Source organism: Nannospalax galili, unplaced genomic scaffold (genome assembly GCF_000622305.1).
Source record: "Nannospalax galili isolate Female #2095 unplaced genomic scaffold, S.galili_v1.0 scaffold945, whole genome shotgun sequence".
Lineage (NCBI taxonomy): Eukaryota > Metazoa > Chordata > Mammalia > Rodentia > Spalacidae > Nannospalax > Nannospalax galili.
This window is the reverse complement of record NW_008352650.1, coordinates 977,943-996,498: the sequence shown is the minus strand read 5'-3', so window position 1 is coordinate 996,498 and position 18,556 is coordinate 977,943. Positions and strand designations below refer to the sequence as shown.

Below are 18,556 nucleotides of genomic sequence, written 5' to 3'. Positions count from 1 at the left end.
AAGGGGAGGGGGAGGAGGAGGAGGAGGAAGAGGGGGAGGAGGAAGAGGAGAGGCAGGAGGAAGAGGAGGGGGAGGGGGAGGAAGAAAAGAGAAGGGAGAGGCTGAGGGAGCAGAGGGAGAACAGGAAGAAGAGGAAAAGGGAGACAGGAAGGAGGGAGGGGAGGGGAGGGTGCACATGCCCAGTCTGGGGCTGGACTCTTCATTTGTGAGCTTTCCTGGGTACCTAGCTCTGTCCTTGGTGGGGAGGGGCACATTCAGGCCGAAGACCCTTCTCTGCCATCAGGGACTGTGGACTTTGCCAGTGTACTTGTTCAAGTCACTTTTACACTTACGTAACCATGTAACATCTGACCAAAAAATAAAACAATGTGACACATGATGAGATTATTACATGATAACGTAGTGACCCTAAAAGCAGAGGAAAACACTAAAATCAGATTGCGTGTTTTGTGTGTATGCATGTGTGTGTGTGTGTGTGTGTGTGTGTGTGTTGTATGTTCGTAGATTTTTCAGGAAAGGGTTGTTCAAATTTTAATTTTTGCTGATGGCACGTCATTTTTCTAGAAAGTTCTTGTATTTTCTTTTTGAGTCTGCGCTCTGGGGGAGCCCCATAAATTCTAAGCTGTGAAATGTGCCATGTCAGCAGTCTGTGAAATGAATTGATATTAAACTCAACAGAAGTCTCTAATTTGCCTCCCTTCTGCTCTGGCCTCTGCCCTCCACAAGCCCCTGCTCAGCACCCCAGAGCACCCTCCAACCCCGCCCCCCAATCTGTATTGAAAAAGGAGAATGTAGTCAGGGCCCCTGCACCACTGAGAACAGTGTGACCATCTATTATCTAGAGCTCATCAATGACATCACTTACAAATCTCCCGCTGTACCACACACACTCACCCCCACTCCCAGCACCGTCATGTAGCGTGTCACTGCACGCGCTGACACTAATGCTATCTTCAAATGCGGCCACTCTGCGGCAGGCTGCAGGGAGGTCCCAGGTGTCCGCAGGGCTGTGTTCAAGCTGAAGCTTGGCCCCAGGTCTCCATGGGATGGACAGAATGCTAGGGAAAGCCAGATCTCAAGCAGGCCAGGGACTGTACTCAACATGACAAGGGTGACTGAACACTTGTAAAGATGAAGTAAAACGTGAACAGTGTGTTCTGAGCCGTGGGTCGGGGCCTAGCTTCGCTCTCGCAGACCTGTCAGTGTGCAGTTTCCTCTACAGCATTACCTCCTCTCCCCTGAGCTGGGCCTTCTGGCTGGATGGGAATTGGCTCCCACCAGAAGCGTACAGAGGCCAGGCCCCTCCCTCCCTTGCCAGGCCAGGCTGTGCATTCCTATCTCCCTCCTGCTGTCCCTGCCAAACGAATCTCGATTTAAGAAATCAGACTTGACAACTGTATCTGGTCCTTAACAAGCTCCAGTTGCTTGGATCTGGAAAATCTGCTATAGGCAGGTGGGTTGGACTCAAATGCATTTCCAGCATGGTGGATTTAATGAGGACACGCGTGGCAGGACTCGGCTGCACACTGCGCGGTTCACGGGCTCTGGCTACTACCGCTAGATAAAGCTGCAGCCTCCTGGAAGATCCCCCAAATCCAAGCACATTCCATGCTGGACAGAACTTGAGAAAGCTACTCAGAGAGGGGGTTGCCGGGTAAAAAATTAAAACAAGGGACAGGCAGTCAGGTTTGGGATTTAGTGAAGACGCCAGCAGCGGCGTGAGCCTTGGTTCTCACTGGCTGATGATTTGGGGTGAGATGCAGCTGCATGTGCCCGAGTATGGGGCAGAGGTGTATGGAGATTTCAGCGGGGCCCAGGAAGCAATGGCCCACAGCCACTCTGAACCAGAACTGAATGACAGTGGTAACCAATCTAATCTGATAAATTTGCCCCCATACTGTGTCCTGCCGAGGTTTCAAGTGTGAATAAGTTGAAGAAAAATTAGTAGTTTGTTGCAAAGTTCTAGAAAACAGGTTGGGTCTGACTGGCTCTTCAGACCCAGTTACACATGGAGAGTTTAATCACCAGCAGCATACATGTGTCCCTGCTCTGGAGACCAGATGGGTGACTATGTGAGACTGTATCGTGTCCCAAGTTCCAGTGGATCCCATGCCAGCCGAGCCCTCTCTTAGCCCTGTTTCTCGCCCCCAGCCTGCAGCCACAGCTGGGCTAGAAGGAGTTCCTGATGGTGTCTGCCTCTGGCTCACTCATCTACTGTAACATCCCACCACTACAGGATAGCACACCCACTCATCTGTCACCCCCTAAAGCTGCAGATTAACTAAAAAAGTGGTGACTTGGTGTGAGCCTCAGAAAAGGAACTTGACCTCAGTATGAACTTGGCCGTGCCCTCTAAGTCCTCAACCTCCTCCTCTGCTCAGCACAGACAACCAGGCCGGTCTGGTCAACCTTATCAGACAAGGTAACTTTAGGTGGCTTTGAAAAGTTATAAAATATAATATAGGCATAGATGCTTCCTGGACCCAGATCTCTAATGTTGCAGCTAAGGGACCCTCTTTTCAGGGGGACAGAGGACGGCACAGATAAAAGGCCAAGGAACAGCCCCCAGGGATGGCTCGCCTTCAATACCAGCTCCCTGAAGAAAGACCACACTCCCAAATGAAGTCTGCTTGCTTCTTACTCTCCTAATATAAAGGAAGCAGGTGATTTTCCCCAAATGTAGTTTCATGTTGGCAGAATCAGAATACGGCAGGCAGAGGTCTCTGGTGGCAGAGTTGAGCAGAGCAGAAAAAGTAGAAGAATCTTTTCTAAGCGCCCGGCATCCTGCTGTTCTCTCATTACACAGAGGGAGCAGCCGGCATTCTCTGCAGCGTCCCACACTTCCAGGGGCAGTGGGAGGGGGGGTACAGCATCTGAGCGTGGGAGTGTACATGGCGCATTATAAACCAACATCATAATTCCTGCCTTCAGACAGTGTGTATGGTGCACGTTCTCTGCTCCAGGGCCATGCTGAGGGTGGGTGGCAGAGTCTCCCCACAAGGTGGGAGATGGCATGGATGATCTGGATACCGTGCAATCACCGGGAGTCCTGACACTCTTGGCTCTGTGAAGGGGAGGACTGCCAGGATCATCTCTGGTCTGCCTCGTTCCGCATCCTCCCCTTCCTTACTACCTGAAGAGACTCATTAGGCCCTGTTCTGATGGAGCTCACGGCTTCCTTTGTGTTTAAGACAACCCTTGAATTACCTCTGGTATAGTTGCTGGAAGATTCACAAGAATTTAGAGCAACCCCCCAGATATCAAACGCAGATGAAAGTCTTGGGATGAAGAAGCTGGGAAATTGATAATGGGGCTCTGGGGTTGGCTCTGGGGAGGGGGGCTCTCAGGCATGTGAAATTCAAGGTTCAGTTCGATATCAGAATCGGCTAAGTCATACAGTGGCACAGTTTCTCATACCCAGCCTGTGGTCCCCTTTCTTCCTTCTGAGCTTAGAGGGGCCCCTAGGGCCAGCAGCAAGGCTCTAGGAATTGTGGGGGATACAGGCTATGCTCTCAAGGTACCCTATGAATACAGGGACTCTCCTGAACTGTTGGGAGCCCTGAGAACAGCAGTCAGGGGCGACAGCAGAGGAAGAGTGTGTATTTGGTCCTGTGTCCCCAGGAATGGGGAGTTCTGGCTCTATGGATCCTGTGGCTCACACCACAGGAGACTATGATTCAGAGTGGACTAGTGACATGGGGCTGGGCAGGGGGTCCTCAGGTCCATTCTTCCTGCCTAGAGAACAGCATCCCCAACCAAGAGCACGTGAAGGGGCTTTAGAAAATCCCCACACTGGAAGATGAGTGCCACAAATGCCTGCTCTATTTAATTACAAAGCCACCCGAGCAGCTGGCTTGCCACCCACGGAAACTTCCTTGTTTTGCACACTCCACACCACTGATGAACATGGACCACGGCAAAAGCAAGAGCTGTGACTCTTCCCTCATCCCTGGGGCACACAGGGGAGAGAAAATGACTTCACAAGGGAGGCACCAGTCACCAAGGGGTTTAGCACCCCGGCCCTCAGAGCTGGTATTTTCATTGTCAACCATGAAGTATGTTATTTATTCTCCACGTCTATATGTGGAGTGTGTGTGTACCTGCACGCGCGCACAGGTATGTACAGGTGTGGATGTATGTATATGTACGTGTTTGTGGAGGCCAAAGGACACTGTTGGTCAGTGTTGGTCCCCTCAGGCTCAGGATCTCTCACTGGCTTGGAGCTGGCCAAGCTGACCGGGCTGACTGGCCAGCGAGCCCCCCGGCCTTTGTGCTTCAGCCTCCGTAGCACCAGGATTACCAGCGTGCGCCACTGCGCCTGACTCTTTCACATGGTCGGGGTCTACTGCCTTGCTCACTAAGTCACCTCCCCGGTCCTAGGCTCTTTTTAGCCAGCTGTGTATGCTTCTTCCTGGTCCTTCACTTCCCCAGCCCTCCACCCGCACCCGCAAATTGCTTTTCGTCTTCTGAAATCCCAGAAGAAGGATGGGAATCACAGAGAGGTTAGGTGAGAGGAGCCTTCCAGAAAGGCAGAGAGCCACGCAGGTGAGCCACGCTGTGCCAGCTCTCTAGGCCCTAACATCAGCGGAGATCCCTCTGGTGTGCACTGTCTGTTTCTGCAAGAAGCCAGGTACAACCATCAAGGGCATAGGAGAATTGATTTTGCAATTGGTAGTGCCTCCCCACCCACCTGTCACTAGAGAGGCAGGCACCAGAGTCACGGGGAGATGCATGTGATCCACGCCTGTCCATCTGCCTTGTCAAAAGTGATTGCTTCTCTGGTTTTGGAAAGCCTTCATCCTAAATATCATTTATCTCTCTCAGGCCTAATCGCAAAGGTCCTTAGCAAGGGTCCCTTGTGCCGACCTCTAGTTCCATTTGCTAACTGCTTGCTGGGGCGGGGGGGGGGCGGTCCCCTGCTATGGCGGCACAGAGAATGATCTTGGCAATATGAGACTGATTAATTGAACGACTTCCTGCCCCACGACGACAGGCTTGAGCTTGCACACCAGCTACACCCTGCTTCCCAGCAGGGCCCCCTGACATGTGATGACTCATGAATCTCCACTTCTCCCATGAGGAAACTGAGGAAAGTGGTATATACAAGTTCACGGAGTTGAGAAGGGCTCCGGTCCTGCTGGCCCACGAGCAATTCTGCCACCCCGCCTGCTCCTTTTCTGGTCTACTGGGGGCTCTCCCAAGATGCCCCTTCCAATGGCTTTCCTGAAGGTCTTTCTCCTGGATGGGGTATCCCCATTCTGGTGTGTGATTACCCTCTTAGGAGCTCTTGTCTCTAGGATCTGAGAAGGTCCCGCCCACCCCAGCCCTGGGGCACTTTGGTTTCCCCCACCTTGTGTGAAGCCCTTCTGGAAACCCACCTGTTGGAGGGCATGCATCGAGGCCAGCATCTGCCTCCCCTACATCCCTATTAGAGGTAGGGCTGGAGTGGTCCCTGGATACCTGTCGCCTGGGGTTATTAGTTATTTTTAGCAATCGATGTTATTGATGCTGTGTTCGCTCAAGGAAGCCACCGGAGAGCTGTTCTTCCAACTCATTATGTTGAGAGTTGAACTATCCCCTTTTTATATAAATCCTGACACATAAAGATGAAATACACTACTTTCTGGGGGAAGCTCCAAACCAGAGGCCAAGAGTTGGGAGGCAGCTTTGAGTGCTAGAAGCAACATTATGGATGAGTCTGGAAGAGAAGCCCCAAGCTCTGTCCCCTGGCAGGAGGCTTTTCCAAGGCTAAAGTCACACCTGCAAAGACACAACTCTAGGGTATCCCAGCTCTGAGTGGAACAGAAAACACATGGAACAGAAAATGTTCTTCAGCTTGACAGTCAAGAGCAAAGCCAACTCGTGACAGAGGCTGAGGGCTGACAAAGTCACTGGTCCCAGTGTGCACCGCTCATAAAAATAGCCCTGGCTATCCACACTGGACTCCAAGGAAGGGACAAGGTCTGGATTTGGAAGACACTGCCTGCCCCTAGTCCTCCAGCTCAGGTCTGAAGCTTTGAAGGTGAGCCAGGGGTGGCCCAGGGGCCTCCAGACAGCCCTCCCTGAATGGAGAACTCCACCATCTTGTGAGACTTCAGAGTGGGCAGAGGCTATGCAAGGCCCATTGGGAGGCAGGTGTCTTTCCTGCCTCCAGAGGGATGGGATGTGAACAGCGGTAGAAGGCTGTGGGTTACAGATTCTGTGATAACTACAGGTATGTTAAGTGCCCAGGAGTACCGCCCCCAGCGTCCCCCAGCACCCGGCCCTCCCCAGGAGTACCGCCCCCAGCGTCCCCCAGCACCCGGCTCTCCCCAGGTGTGCTGCCCCCAGCGTCTCCCAGCACCCGGCTCTCCCCCAGGAGTACCACCCCCAGCGTCCCCCAGCACCCGGCCCTCCCCAGGAGTACCGCCCCCAGCGTCCCCCAGCACCCGGCTCTCCCCAGGTGTGCTGCCCCCAGCGTTCCCCGGCACTGTCACTCACTCCTCACGCCCTGCTCCTCATATCACATCCACACTGCTGCCCTCTGTCCTGCTGTCCCCATTGCCATGCACTGAAACAGAGGCGGCTCAAGGGAGGAAGGATTTGTTTGCACTCATGGTTTCTGAGGGGTTTCGACCCATCATGGCAGGAAGGACAGGGTGTTCATTGGCAGGCACGGGAGGCAGCTGATTTTTCACAGTGTCTGACGCAGAAAGCCGACAGCTCGGGCTGGAACCAGAAATGATAAAGCTTTTAAAGGCCCACCCTAGTGATCTATTTCTGCCAGCTAGCCCCCATGTCCCAAAGGTCCCACAACCCCCGAAATCAGTGCCAGCAGCAAGTGTTCAAACTTACGCACATGTAGGGGCATCTCTGCTTCAGGAAGGGAGCACTAAGCCTTGGGAAGGCAGCACAGAGCCTCAGGAAAGAAGACCCAGGAAGAAAACATGGAGTCTTAGGGAGCACAGAACCTCAGGAAGACAGCATAAGCCTTAGGGAGCACAGAAGGGTCTCAGCAAGGAAGGACCAAGCATCATACTAGAGACTAGATACAGGCTATGGGATTAAAACTGCCCATCACAAGCTGTAGTTGGAGGGACTGGAACTGACTGCAGGGAGCTGGGAGAGAAGCGGGAGGGAAGTAACTACGGAGCCACCCTATCAGGAAGCTGAGTGGAAGATCAGCGCGGCTCAGGCTGGCGGAGGGCTTTCTTTGAACAACATGCTGGCATGCCCGCTGTCTCTGCCATTGTGTGCCTACCGTGAGCCCTCCTGGTGGCCTTGGCACCTGGTGAACAGGGAGCACTTGTTTCAAAGTGGGCACGAGCCCTGCCCTATGGGTGTCCACACAGTGGGACAGGCCATGAACAGGGAGTGAGATTCACCAGACGCCAGGCAGGACCAGGTAGAGAGGACTACGGGGTCCAACTGGGAGCTCTTGAGGGGTCCTGGTCACAGACCACACCCGGTGGGGGTGGTGAGTGGCTCACAATTGTGTAATGTGACCATCCTGATAAAAGTAAGCAGGTCAGATTGACACCCAAAAGCTAGTAGGTTCTGAGAAACAGGGAGGTCGTGAACAAGATGGTCAGCACAAGCACTGCTCTGGGTGCCAGCACAGAGCCCACCTCAGAACTGCAGATCCTCGGGGTGGAGAAGGGTCCTGGGAAAGACCTTACCAACATGCCTCCCCTGGGGTTCGGAGTGGGGGCCCCAGGAGTTGGAATGCAAAGTGTTCAGCACCCGTGCTGGCCACCCATCCTCCCCTCCCCCTCCTCACTGCACACCTAGAGGGAAAAGGGGCCCGTGGAAGCCCAACCCCCCCCCCGACCTTCCCTCTCCACAGATATCTCCCATAGCAGGTACAGAAAGGCAAGGGCCCCATAAGCAGAGGTCTGACGCTCGGAAGCAACCACCCCTCAGTGAGCATACCTACCCTTCCCCTTGGTCTGCCAAAAAGGAGTCTTCTTCTATTTCTTCCATGTGACTCTGCCCCACTCCTGACAGGGCACCCACAGTGGTACCAAGGCTCCTAGAGTAGAGAAAGCGCCCCTGGCGGCAGATCTGGGAAATGCATGCTGCTTTAGCAATGGTAGGGCCGGCAGGATGGGGCAGGAACCTCCTCCTGGCTGGTGACTCCAGCCAGGCTGGCTCCAGTCTGAGGACTTAGCTGTCCTTGGTACTCACTCCCAGACCTGCCCTTAGCAGGCAGTCAGCAGGGCCAGGACCTCCTCTCCAGCTCCACGCTGACAACCTGGATTGATCTCTCTGGCCCTAGGAACTGGAACCAGAAAGTGAGAACAGTCCAGAGTGGAAGTTAATACCAGGTGTGCAAAGGTATGACTCCTCTGGAAGTCAGGTATAGGGCTCTGGCAGAAACCAGCCGGGACCTGCAGGCCCTCCCTGTGCAGTCACTAAGCACCAGGCCTCCCAACAGTGTTTTTTCCACTGTGGAGAGAGGAGGAGGGAGGGCAGTGTGGCGGAGACAGGGGCAGGTGCACAGCCTCTCTCCTGCTGGGACAGGACTGCAGGTGGCAGCTGAGGGCCTGGGCAAGGTGGGCAGGGCCCAACCCCACTCAGTCTAAGCCCCAGTGCTGAGAAGTGGGAGACTGCTGGTCATTTCTAAGAGGTAGAATTTCCAGGGAATTGCTATGGGCACAAGGATCTAATCCAATCCACAGTGCCAATCAAAGCAGCCACACATGGTATCAAAAAGTCCTTGAGATAGCTCAGAGAAGTAAGACAGGGCAATTCATCTGCAGCAGCCCAAGGTTCTGCAGCACCACCCAGCACCAGAGGTCATGTGGAACCGTCTTCTGCCAGTGGCTTTCCTGCCCATTCACTACCTACGTAGGACAGACATGTCCGAGGGCAAATAGAACCCAGGGCACAGAAATGCAAGTTGTTCCCATCAGATAAAGTAACCGGTGGTTTGGGGACATTGATGGATCTTCAGGAAACCACGTGGACGACCATTAGTGTGCCTTTAGAATCCAGTGTTCCCAGTGCATTTAAATATTTGTTTGCACACCATTACCTACCTGATGGAGAGGCTTTTAGGGCAGAAAAATTGAATGGCACAGTATTAGAGCCACTGCTAACGGAAGACGAGGAGAAATCAAGACAAAACATCCCTGGGATTGTCATAGAAATTAGTGGGAATCTGTAATGGCGGCAGGCACTGTGGTCCACACAGAACTCTTCATCAATGTGTCACTTTCACGAGCTGACCACAGTCTGGAAACAGGACAGGGCGGTAGAGATGCTTGTGGGCCTGTTTACTACACTGTGACTGGAACAAAGACAGGGGACTCTGGCGTTGGCAAGAGCTGAGGACTGTCAGATCAGGAGTTGGCTGCCCTTGGCCAACCTTGTAGCAAGGAATGCTCAAACATCAACTTCCCTCCCTACCCCAGATCTGTAGGGTGGTCCCACCCCTCCTGGTCTGCAGATGAGACAACTCAGGCTCTGCACATGATGCCATGTGTCCAGCATCACACAGGTATCTGTGTGTGGTTTGAATCCACACCTGACTTTATAAAACTCCAGGTCTTCCTGTGACCGCCCTACCTCCTTCCCCACTCTGGGACTGAAAAAGGATCAAGGGCTCTTGCTGTCTCTCCAGCCCAAGGTCCAGGAGGATAACAACCCAGGAGGAGGCAAGTCCCCATACCCGCCCATTTCCAGCTGTCTCCTACACACTACTGAAAGCCCGAGTTCCCCTGAGGTGCCCTAACCCCATCGTTGGACACACCACACCTGTCTTTGATGACGTTCTTATTTGTTGCTATTTCCTTAACAAAGACACTTTGGTGGTTTTTTTATGTTGTTGGGGTTTTTTTGTCTTTTTGAGACAGGGTCTCCCTCTAGCCCCAGCTAGTCTGGAACTCACTATATAGACCAGACTGGCCTCAAACTCAAAGAGATCCTCCTGCCTCTGCCTCCCAAGTGTTGGGATTAAAGATATGTGCCACCACGCCTGGCAAGAATTTTTACAATAAAACTTAAAGAAGGTTATGAAATTCTATAAACTCAGTTTTTTTTTTTTTAACTCTTCAAAAATAGTTCCTAAGCCCCAAATAACTCATGGACCTTACAAATGAGTCTCCATAGCAACCTTGCATTTGACAGATTGTCCATTTCTGACTGGTGCCTTGAAAACATAGCCCCGGCAAGAATCAGCTGGTTTTTGAGAAGCAAATGATGAGATTTCATGAACCACGGGAAATTGGTTGGCTGCAAAGGAGCTGTGCGGTTCCACCAGTCTGACCCAATGGTCAAGGCGGAGAGGAGCCAGACAGCTGCACCTACCACTGTGCCTGGCCACACTGCCAAGTGACCAAGGACTTGGACTAATTTTGGGAGGGACTCTCAGGGACAGCAGGTCCAGAAACACGGTCCTGGGCTGCTGCCACATCCTCTCTGCCCAGGTGTCTGAGGGCTCCTCTCTAATGCACCCACAAACCTTTGGGCTCGAGAGATGACTCAGCACTTAAGAGCACTGGGTGCTCTTACAGAGGACCCAAGTTTGATTCCCAGCACCCACATGACAGCTAACAACTGTCCATCACTACAGTTCCAGGGGAATCCAACGCTCCCTTCTGACTCCTGCGGGCATTGTGCAACACATGTGCACTTATGTACAATGCAGGCAATGCACACGTACACATAAAATGAAAGTATTTTTAAAACCCACATTCTAAGCAATATAGAAACAGGAATATGAGCTTAGCACAGGGGACTTGTGTCTATTGGTTCTGAAAGCAGTACACCGGAAGCCACAGAGAAGACGCGGCCTACCGATAGAGACTACCGCAGAGCTGAGGGGCCATGTGGTTCCCTGCAGGTCCACCACACCATCCTGTTCTTGCTCTGGCCCTATCCATTGACTGCCGTCACATTTTGGACCAATACTAGACACTCATGCTAGGCTTGGAAGAGGAACCAGAGCCAGTTCCAACCAAGGTCTCCAGAGATGCTGAGACGACAGGCTATGGAGTATGATCTTAGGTGCTGGGGCACCCAGCCTGACTCAGGACAGAGATGCTGCTCCTGGCTCCTGTGGGGGCTCTGTCCTCCAGGGGGCCTCAAGAACCCCCCAGTCAGTACCCACGTCAAACCCACTCTGCCCTGCAGCAGCCCCTTGCCCTGGTCACCTCACAGTCCCTTACCTCCACCTCAGTGAAAGTAACAACGTCCCTACTAAACTTTCAGCTAAATAAACAGGAAGCTTGCCAAGACAGCAGTTCGGGCTGGACGCAGGCAACAGGCCCAATTCACACTCTTGTCATTTTTCATTCTGAATGAAATTAAGCTCCCAAGAGCAGAAAAGAACACTTTCCTTAGAAGCAAATGCGTCAGCAGATCCCTGAGGGGAAGACGTTCTGACACAGAAGCTTTCCGGGACTTCATTCAGCCAACACAGCGAGGTGCTCTCTCCCCAGCTTCCCTACTCCCATGGTGGGGTTTTCAGTCCACCTTCTGGTTGACATGTGCGGGTGGGAGCGTCAGAGCCTCCTGGGTCAGTAATACCCACAGGACATTTGGTCAGCAGTATCACAAATAAACCTGCAGCCAAGTCCCACGGCCACTGAACTGAAGTCTCTCTCCTGCATCGTGTCCCCTCAGCGTTTTCTCTCTGGATATATTTGTCTCAGCAAAGTCTGTGGATCAGTTCAACAATGATCAAATTAATGGGCCGAGCCTCTGTTGACACGTCTGTTTGCAGCCTGGCAGTCTGTTTATCTCCCTGGCGACGGCCCCCTTCATTAGGGTCTCAGAGCACCCACACCACACTCCCTGGAGCCCAGACACCTTGACCAAGTGTAAGTCTATGCATAGATTTACTTAAAAGCACAACTGCCCTCAAGCTCGTGTATTGATTTTAGCACCTTTTGATGTGTGGAGCCTGCCCTCGAGGAAGGCAGTTAAGTGCACACACAGTCAGCCATGCGTTCCAGCCAGATCCACCACTTTGATTACTGAGTGGGATCCTGGCTGGGCAGGCTAGCCATGCAAGTGGAGCATGCAGGGTCCAAAACACGGCGAGTCCAGACCAAAATGACCACTCACTGGCTCCCACTGACTCCTGTCAGGCCCCAGATACCTGGTGACTCCTGGCTTATCTCCAAGACCGTCCCTCCACCCTGCAAGGTTTTGTGTTGACAGAGAAAGGAGCTTGGGTATGAAGCAGACCCAGCTGCTTGGGCCACAGTGCTGGTTCCTGTGAGGGCTGGACCCACATCTGCATGGCTCAGAAGGTCTGGGGAAATCTGTATGGCCGCCTGCCCACAGAGGTCTCTCAGGAAGCCTCCCCTCACTTCTGTGCTCGCTCATTGAGAGGCTTCCACTCCAGAATTATGGGAGGTTCTGCTCAGAACATTATGAGTAAAACAAGGAAGAGGGCAGAGATGTGTTCCAGGCTACACGGGACCCTGTGCTGGTTACTTTCTGTCAACTTGACCAAACTAGAATCACCTGGGGAGAGAGCGCCTCAACGGAAGAATTTCCCAGATCAAATTAGCCTGTGGCTATTTTCTTCATTGCTAATTGATGGCGGAGGGCGGCGGGGCGGGGGGCGCAGCCCACTGTGAACTGGACAGCTGGGTCTGGGTTGTGTAAGGAAGCTATTGAGAGCCAGGCATGGTGGTGCACGCTGTTAATTCCAGCACTTGGGAAGCAGAGGTGGGCGGGATCTCTGTGAGATGGAGGCCAGCCTGCTCTACAAAGCAAGTTCCACTTTAGCTGGGGCTAGAGGGAGGTCCTGACTAAGAAAAAAGAAAAGGGGAAGGAAGGGAAAAAGGAAAGCCATTAAGCAAGCCAGGGCACCAGCCAGCAAGCAGCGTTCCTCTGTGGTCTCTGCTCGAGTTCCTGCCTCCAGGTCCTGCCTTGAGCTTGGAGCCTTGGCATCCCTTGATGATAGACTGTGACCTGTTGCTTTTGGTCACAGTGCTTTATCACAGCAACAGAAACTAAACTAGGACAGTCCTTCTCCCCAAGGCAGCCTGCCCTACTCCCTGTACCTTCCCTTGTCTGAGCTCAGGCACCTGGAAACAAAGATGTAATTTTGAAGCAAATCAGAACTCCACTCTCCTCCACCCAGCTCTGTTGGGAGAACCCAGATGTGCATCACAGCTTTGAACCCTGCTTAGTCTGTATGCCCAAAACCAGCCACACAGCTATGACTAAAATGTATCAGTTCTCCAAAATTAATGGCCGTCTGATCCAGCGTTGCCCCCACCTGAGGTGGCCCTGGGAGACGGGTTCAATCCAAGGGCTCTCTGTGGCTCAAGGTAGGTATGAGGCATCTCCCTGAAGTGGGCACAGGCAGGGCTGGTTGTAAGGTATCTGGAGCAAGACATCATGGCCCCTGAGGGTTAGGCATCATGTTTTACATATGAGTGTGCATTCACATGTGCGTCCCTGATCATGCAGCCTCTGTGTCCCCTCTTCTGGGAGTCATCTCCTGGCCTGCTCACACAGGTCCTCCCAACAGGAATGTCATGCTTCTTTCCAAACGGAGTTATGGTCTCCTCAGGCTGCGCACATGGCTAGCTGTGATTTCTCTGTACACCTATATATGTTCATGGACCTGGTGGTAGCCTTCATGATGATAGGTGATCGTGATCTTTCCTTTGGACTGTTCACTGCCTAGAGAAACAACACACACACACACACACACACACACACACACAGACGTGCATGTGCCCTCTGAACCAGCATCTCACATCACTTACGCCCATCTTGCTAAGACTCTAAGGTTCCCTCTGGCAACACAGGTTCATTTTCCTAATTTCTCAAAGATGGCTGCTACCCTGCACCCCCTTTCTTGAGTGAGTACCCTCCTGCTGAAGCAGGCTACTGGGGCCTACAGTCCCTGTGGCCAAGTTCTCACCTGCATCCTCAGTCTGGCAGAGAACGGCTTCTTGCAGGCTGCAGAGAGCTGGCCAGGCAGTGGCCATAGTGAGTCTGCATTTATTGAGTACAAACTAGCTGGACGGTAGCAAGGAATAACTGGCTGGAACTAGTGCAGGTTCATGATTAGGTCTGAGTAGTGTATGCCTTCCTCTATCTGGCCACTTGATGCCCACCCAGCACCCACTGCCTGCAGTGACAGCAAGGCCCATGCCACCCACGGGGATCTCAATCCCAATACAGAGTTAGGAACGTTGAGGTGTTGTGGAATGCACAGGCAAGGGGTGTGGGACTCATCAGCATGTACTGAGCACCTAGTAAGTGCCGGACCCACGTTCCCACAATGCCCAACCTAAAGAAGGAGAGACACCGGCCCTGCCTGAGTCCGTCTTCTCTTCTGAAGGTCCCTGAGTGACTACCTACTCCTCTCCAGCCCCGTCCCAGCTCCCCTTACGATGCACTTTTGCCACTGACAGTGTTGTTCTAAGTTTAACAAGCCAGGATTTTAGTTCCAATTGTAATACTCGATAATTGGTACCTGAAGCTCTCTGCGCCTCAGTTTCCTCCCCTGTAAAGCTGGGTGTATCTATACCCTGTGTCTTGGAGAGAAATGAGAACAACACACACACACACACACACACACACACACACATACACACAGCTGTACAGGCAGCTGCCACCAGACGTCCTCAGCCAGGGCCCCGGAGGACTGCTGAAGTCCACATGCCAGGTCAGTGGCATAAAACTGTGAGGGCTGTGGGAGCCCAGCCCCAGGCTGAATCCGGGCCTGGCCAGTGAGCGGTGAAGGCCAGGAGCGTGCAGGCCAGATGAAATCTGCATGTTCCCAGGTCCCACACACTGAGCAACCAACCCAGTTCCCGTTGAATCCCGCTGGGCTGAGGCACTGCCTAAGCAGCCAGGAGGGAGGGTCAAATCCACCTTCTGGGGGTAGGTGGCCCATGGTGGACTCCTGAGACATCTCATCACACAGGGCAAGGCCAGTAGCTCACCATCAAGGACCTTGACTCTTCACTGGGGTACCAGGAACCAGATACTCAGAGCACCCCCCCTTCCTGTGATGCTGTTTCTACAGCCTGGAGCATATTAGGGCCTGGGGAGCAAGTCAGGTCTTGGGAACACATCAAGGCTGTCTCTGCTGTGTGTGTGTGTGTGTGTGTGTGTGTGTGTGTGTGTACGCATTCCTGTGTGTGAGTGCAGGTCTGTGTGTGCCATGATGCATGTATACACACACACACACACACACACACACACACACACACACACAGGTCAGAGGACCACCTCACTGTCAGTCCTCGCTGTCCACCTTTTGAGGCAGCATGTCTTTCTTTACTGACCGCTGTGTGCTCCAGGTTCACTGACCATGGACTTCCAGGGATTTTCCTGTCTGTACCTCCTATCATGTTGTAGGAGTGCTGGGATTACAGACGCACACTACTACACCCCACTTTAACATGGGTTCTGAGGGTCTGAACCCAGGTCCGAGCACTTGTGCAGTCAGTGCTTTGCCCACTGAGCATCTCCCCAACCCGCTCAGCAGGTCTTGAGGGTGTCCTGTGACTTTCCTACTCATCCCACACAGAGACTAACCACATACGGAAGAATTATTCTACCCTGCAGACTTGGTGAAGCAACGAGTTTATTGAGGTTACCTACGGGAGCACAGCGACTACAAAGCAGCTGCATCGATAAAAGGCCTACCCCAGCATGGGTGGCGACTCACAAAAGCTGCATCCCTGATGAGTTCTGCACACTTTTCGGTGAGCTCCACTGAAGAGTCTCCTCTCCCTAGCAGCAGTTGGAAACTCAGAGATGGGCCTTGCAAGTCTGGTAACTTTCTGAGCTTCCCATACCCCTCCCCCTCCCTCCAGGAGGGAGGCTCGCACAACAGGGTGTCAGTTTTGAGGGAGTGTATTAGTTTAAGGGGAATGTCGGGTCTAGAGGAACACATCAGGGCCTGGGGATTATGTCAGATTTGGGGGAGCATGTCAAGGCTTGGTAATACTTGATGAGTACTATAGATCTTGCGGGGGGGGGGTACTTTGAATCCCTGGGGATACATGGTGTCTTGGGGAGCAAAGCTGTGTCCTCCAGAACAGAAGGCCCCTGGCTACAGCAGCTCTACTTTTTAGGTTTTCTGGAAGAACCCCACCCTGGATGGAGTACCTCGTTGTCCCCACGTACCCTGGGACTTTGCGATTCCATGTTTGTTTGTAGCCTAGACTATGGGCCCAGGCTTCCTCCTCATCCCACCTCACAGTCCCTGGCAGCCTGTGTGCCCTAATTTCTGGTTCACAGCACTGTCTCTTACCTCCTGCTTGAGAAACTCAGGTTCTCAGGGCTCTACACCCCCACCCCCACAACTCTGCTGACAAGCCCCCTCTCCTATGAGTGCCCGGCCACAGTGGCAGGGTCCAGGGACACAGTCCTCTGTACGCCCCATCAGTAGCTCCTTTCATCAGCACCACCCCCACCCCTGACAGACAGCCTTCCCCTGGTACTGCCCTCAATAGCTGCCCTTGACCCTTGGCCTGGTGGCGTCTTCAAAGCCCCATGGCATTGAACATCTGCTTGGGCAGCTGGCTATGAAGGTCAGTGAAGGCCCAGGGTAGCAGGGCCCTTGGCTCTCAGAGCCTGCAGCTGTGATGCTGGGATTGGGCTGTAGGCTGATTTACAGTGTTTTGGGGAGCTGAGTATAGGAATGTCTTCTGGTCTTTAAATTAGTCATGAGGCCAGATCCCACCAGCACAATTAGAACCCTCAGCTAATGATTATTTATGGTGTTTAGAATGTGCATTAACCCGATTACATTAAATATTAAACTCAATTGTAGTACTTACATCTGTATTTACAGTGGGAGGTACAGGGCGACACCACCACCACCCCACCTGCCCCCACCCCATAGAATCCTCTGAAAGTCTTGGGCAGAGCCAGGCAGGCTGTCAGAAGGAGGCTGTGCATGAAGAGGGCAGGGAGAGCCCAGAGCCTAGACCCGGTAAAGTGAGGAAAGCCGTATGCTGCACCAGGTCAGGCAGAGAAGTGGCAGGCATTCAAGGCTGCTCCCATCCTGATGGCATCAAACTGCTCCGTAGCCTCCTGCTGCCCACATAGCCTCAGAGGGAAATGGAACCATCCTCATCCTCAAGCTGGCCAACGGGCTTGAAGCCTAGAGCCCATGGGAGACCAAGACTAGCGTTCCGCCAAGCTGGGCCTGTGCTGGCCGAGGTGCGGTGGGCAGGTCTATCCTGGATACTTTCTCTGCCTTCGTTTGCCTGTGTCTAGGAAGTAAGCATTTCCAGCCCCAGCTTCCTCCCTGTGGAAGATGAGCAGGAGGCCAGAAGAGGGCGTCAGATCCCCTGGAATTGGAGTTACAGACTGTTGTTAGCTGCCGTGTGGGTGCTGGGAACTTGGGAACTGAACCCAGGTCCTCTGCCAGAGCAGCCAGTGCTCTTAACTGCTGAGCCATCCCTCCAGCCTCCCCATCACCTCTTAGAGCAGACACTGCAGTGGTTTTCCGTGAACCGGGTACACAGCCAGCACCACAGCAGCTCTAGACTCCTACAGCTATCCTCATAAAAGCTCTTAGCAGTCATCACACAGCTCCCCCAAATCCCACCCTGCCCCTGCAAACACAGCTCCCTCTGCACTGTGTATACCTTCCAACTCTGTGACCTCTTGTGACTTTCACTTAACATGCGTTTGAGAGTCTCCCGTCTTTCAGTACATGTCTTATGACTGAACATACGGTGCGCCACAGCATGTTCATCTGCAGCCTTCGATGATGTTTGCCTGGTCTCCTCCACCTTCCCACCTTTGTGAACAGCACAGCCATGAGGGTGCGTGTGGCGCCTGTGGGGACAGGAAGCCCAGGGAACACCTAGGCTGCAGGACAGCTCTGTGACAGAAAAGGCACCAACTTCTTCCATTGTCCTGGTCTAAGCCCGTGTCACAGCTGTCTCCAGCCCAACTCATAGCCCTCTGTTTTCTAGATCAAACACAATGTGTGCCATTTGGTCTCCTGGTATTGACGGGGTGGGATCAGGGCCTCTGTCACAAGCTGTTGTGTCCTTTGAGGACAGCACAGAGCTGGCCACATGCAGCACTTGGCAAACACTGGCTGACACACTGCAGACCTTCACGGGGGCATACTAAGGGACCCAAGGGGACAGTGGGTACCTTAGTGAGCTTCTGCTCTATCTGGATGATGGGGACACAGCAGCATGAGGTAGAGGCAAGGGCTCAGTCTGGTCCCTGAGCTCAAGGAGCTGATGGCCTGGAGAGGGGAAACAACTGGTTCACAAATACTCAAAGTCCCAAAGGGGAAGTCAGATGGTGCTGTGAGGCCTGAAGAAGAGGACAGACCATTTGGGGGTGGGGAACACTTCAAACCTGACTCCGAGCTACATGGCCTGGTGACATCACAGGGTGGAGCTGGCCAGGCAGAAGGCCAACTGGCATTAAGGCCTGATGGCAGCGCAAGCGAGCTAGGAAGACTGAGAGACTCCCTGAGAGGGAATGGGGGTGGAGTGAGGCCAAGGGGTGGGGAGCAGAGATGGGAGAGACACAGAGAGGAGAGGAAGAAAGGGAACGGAGGGAGAAGTGGGGGGAACAGGGTGAGCGGGTGAGGTGGGTGGGCACCCGGGGA

General features: G+C 53.3%; 1 protein-coding gene and 1 long non-coding RNA gene across 7 annotated transcripts in view; one reads left to right on the top strand and one right to left on the bottom strand.

Annotated features, from left to right (window-relative positions):
* Rbfox3 (RNA binding fox-1 homolog 3) overlaps positions 1-18,556 on the top strand; it is a 448,346-nt gene that overhangs the window by 264,269 nt on the left and 165,521 nt on the right. The window lies entirely within an intron of this gene.
* Positions 16,819-18,449, bottom strand: LOC115067095. The gene is made up of 3 exons (XR_003846526.1): positions 18,088-18,449; positions 17,568-17,760; positions 16,819-17,224 (listed from the first exon to the last, which is right to left on the bottom strand). It is a non-coding gene; the product is annotated as an uncharacterized LOC115067095 (long non-coding RNA).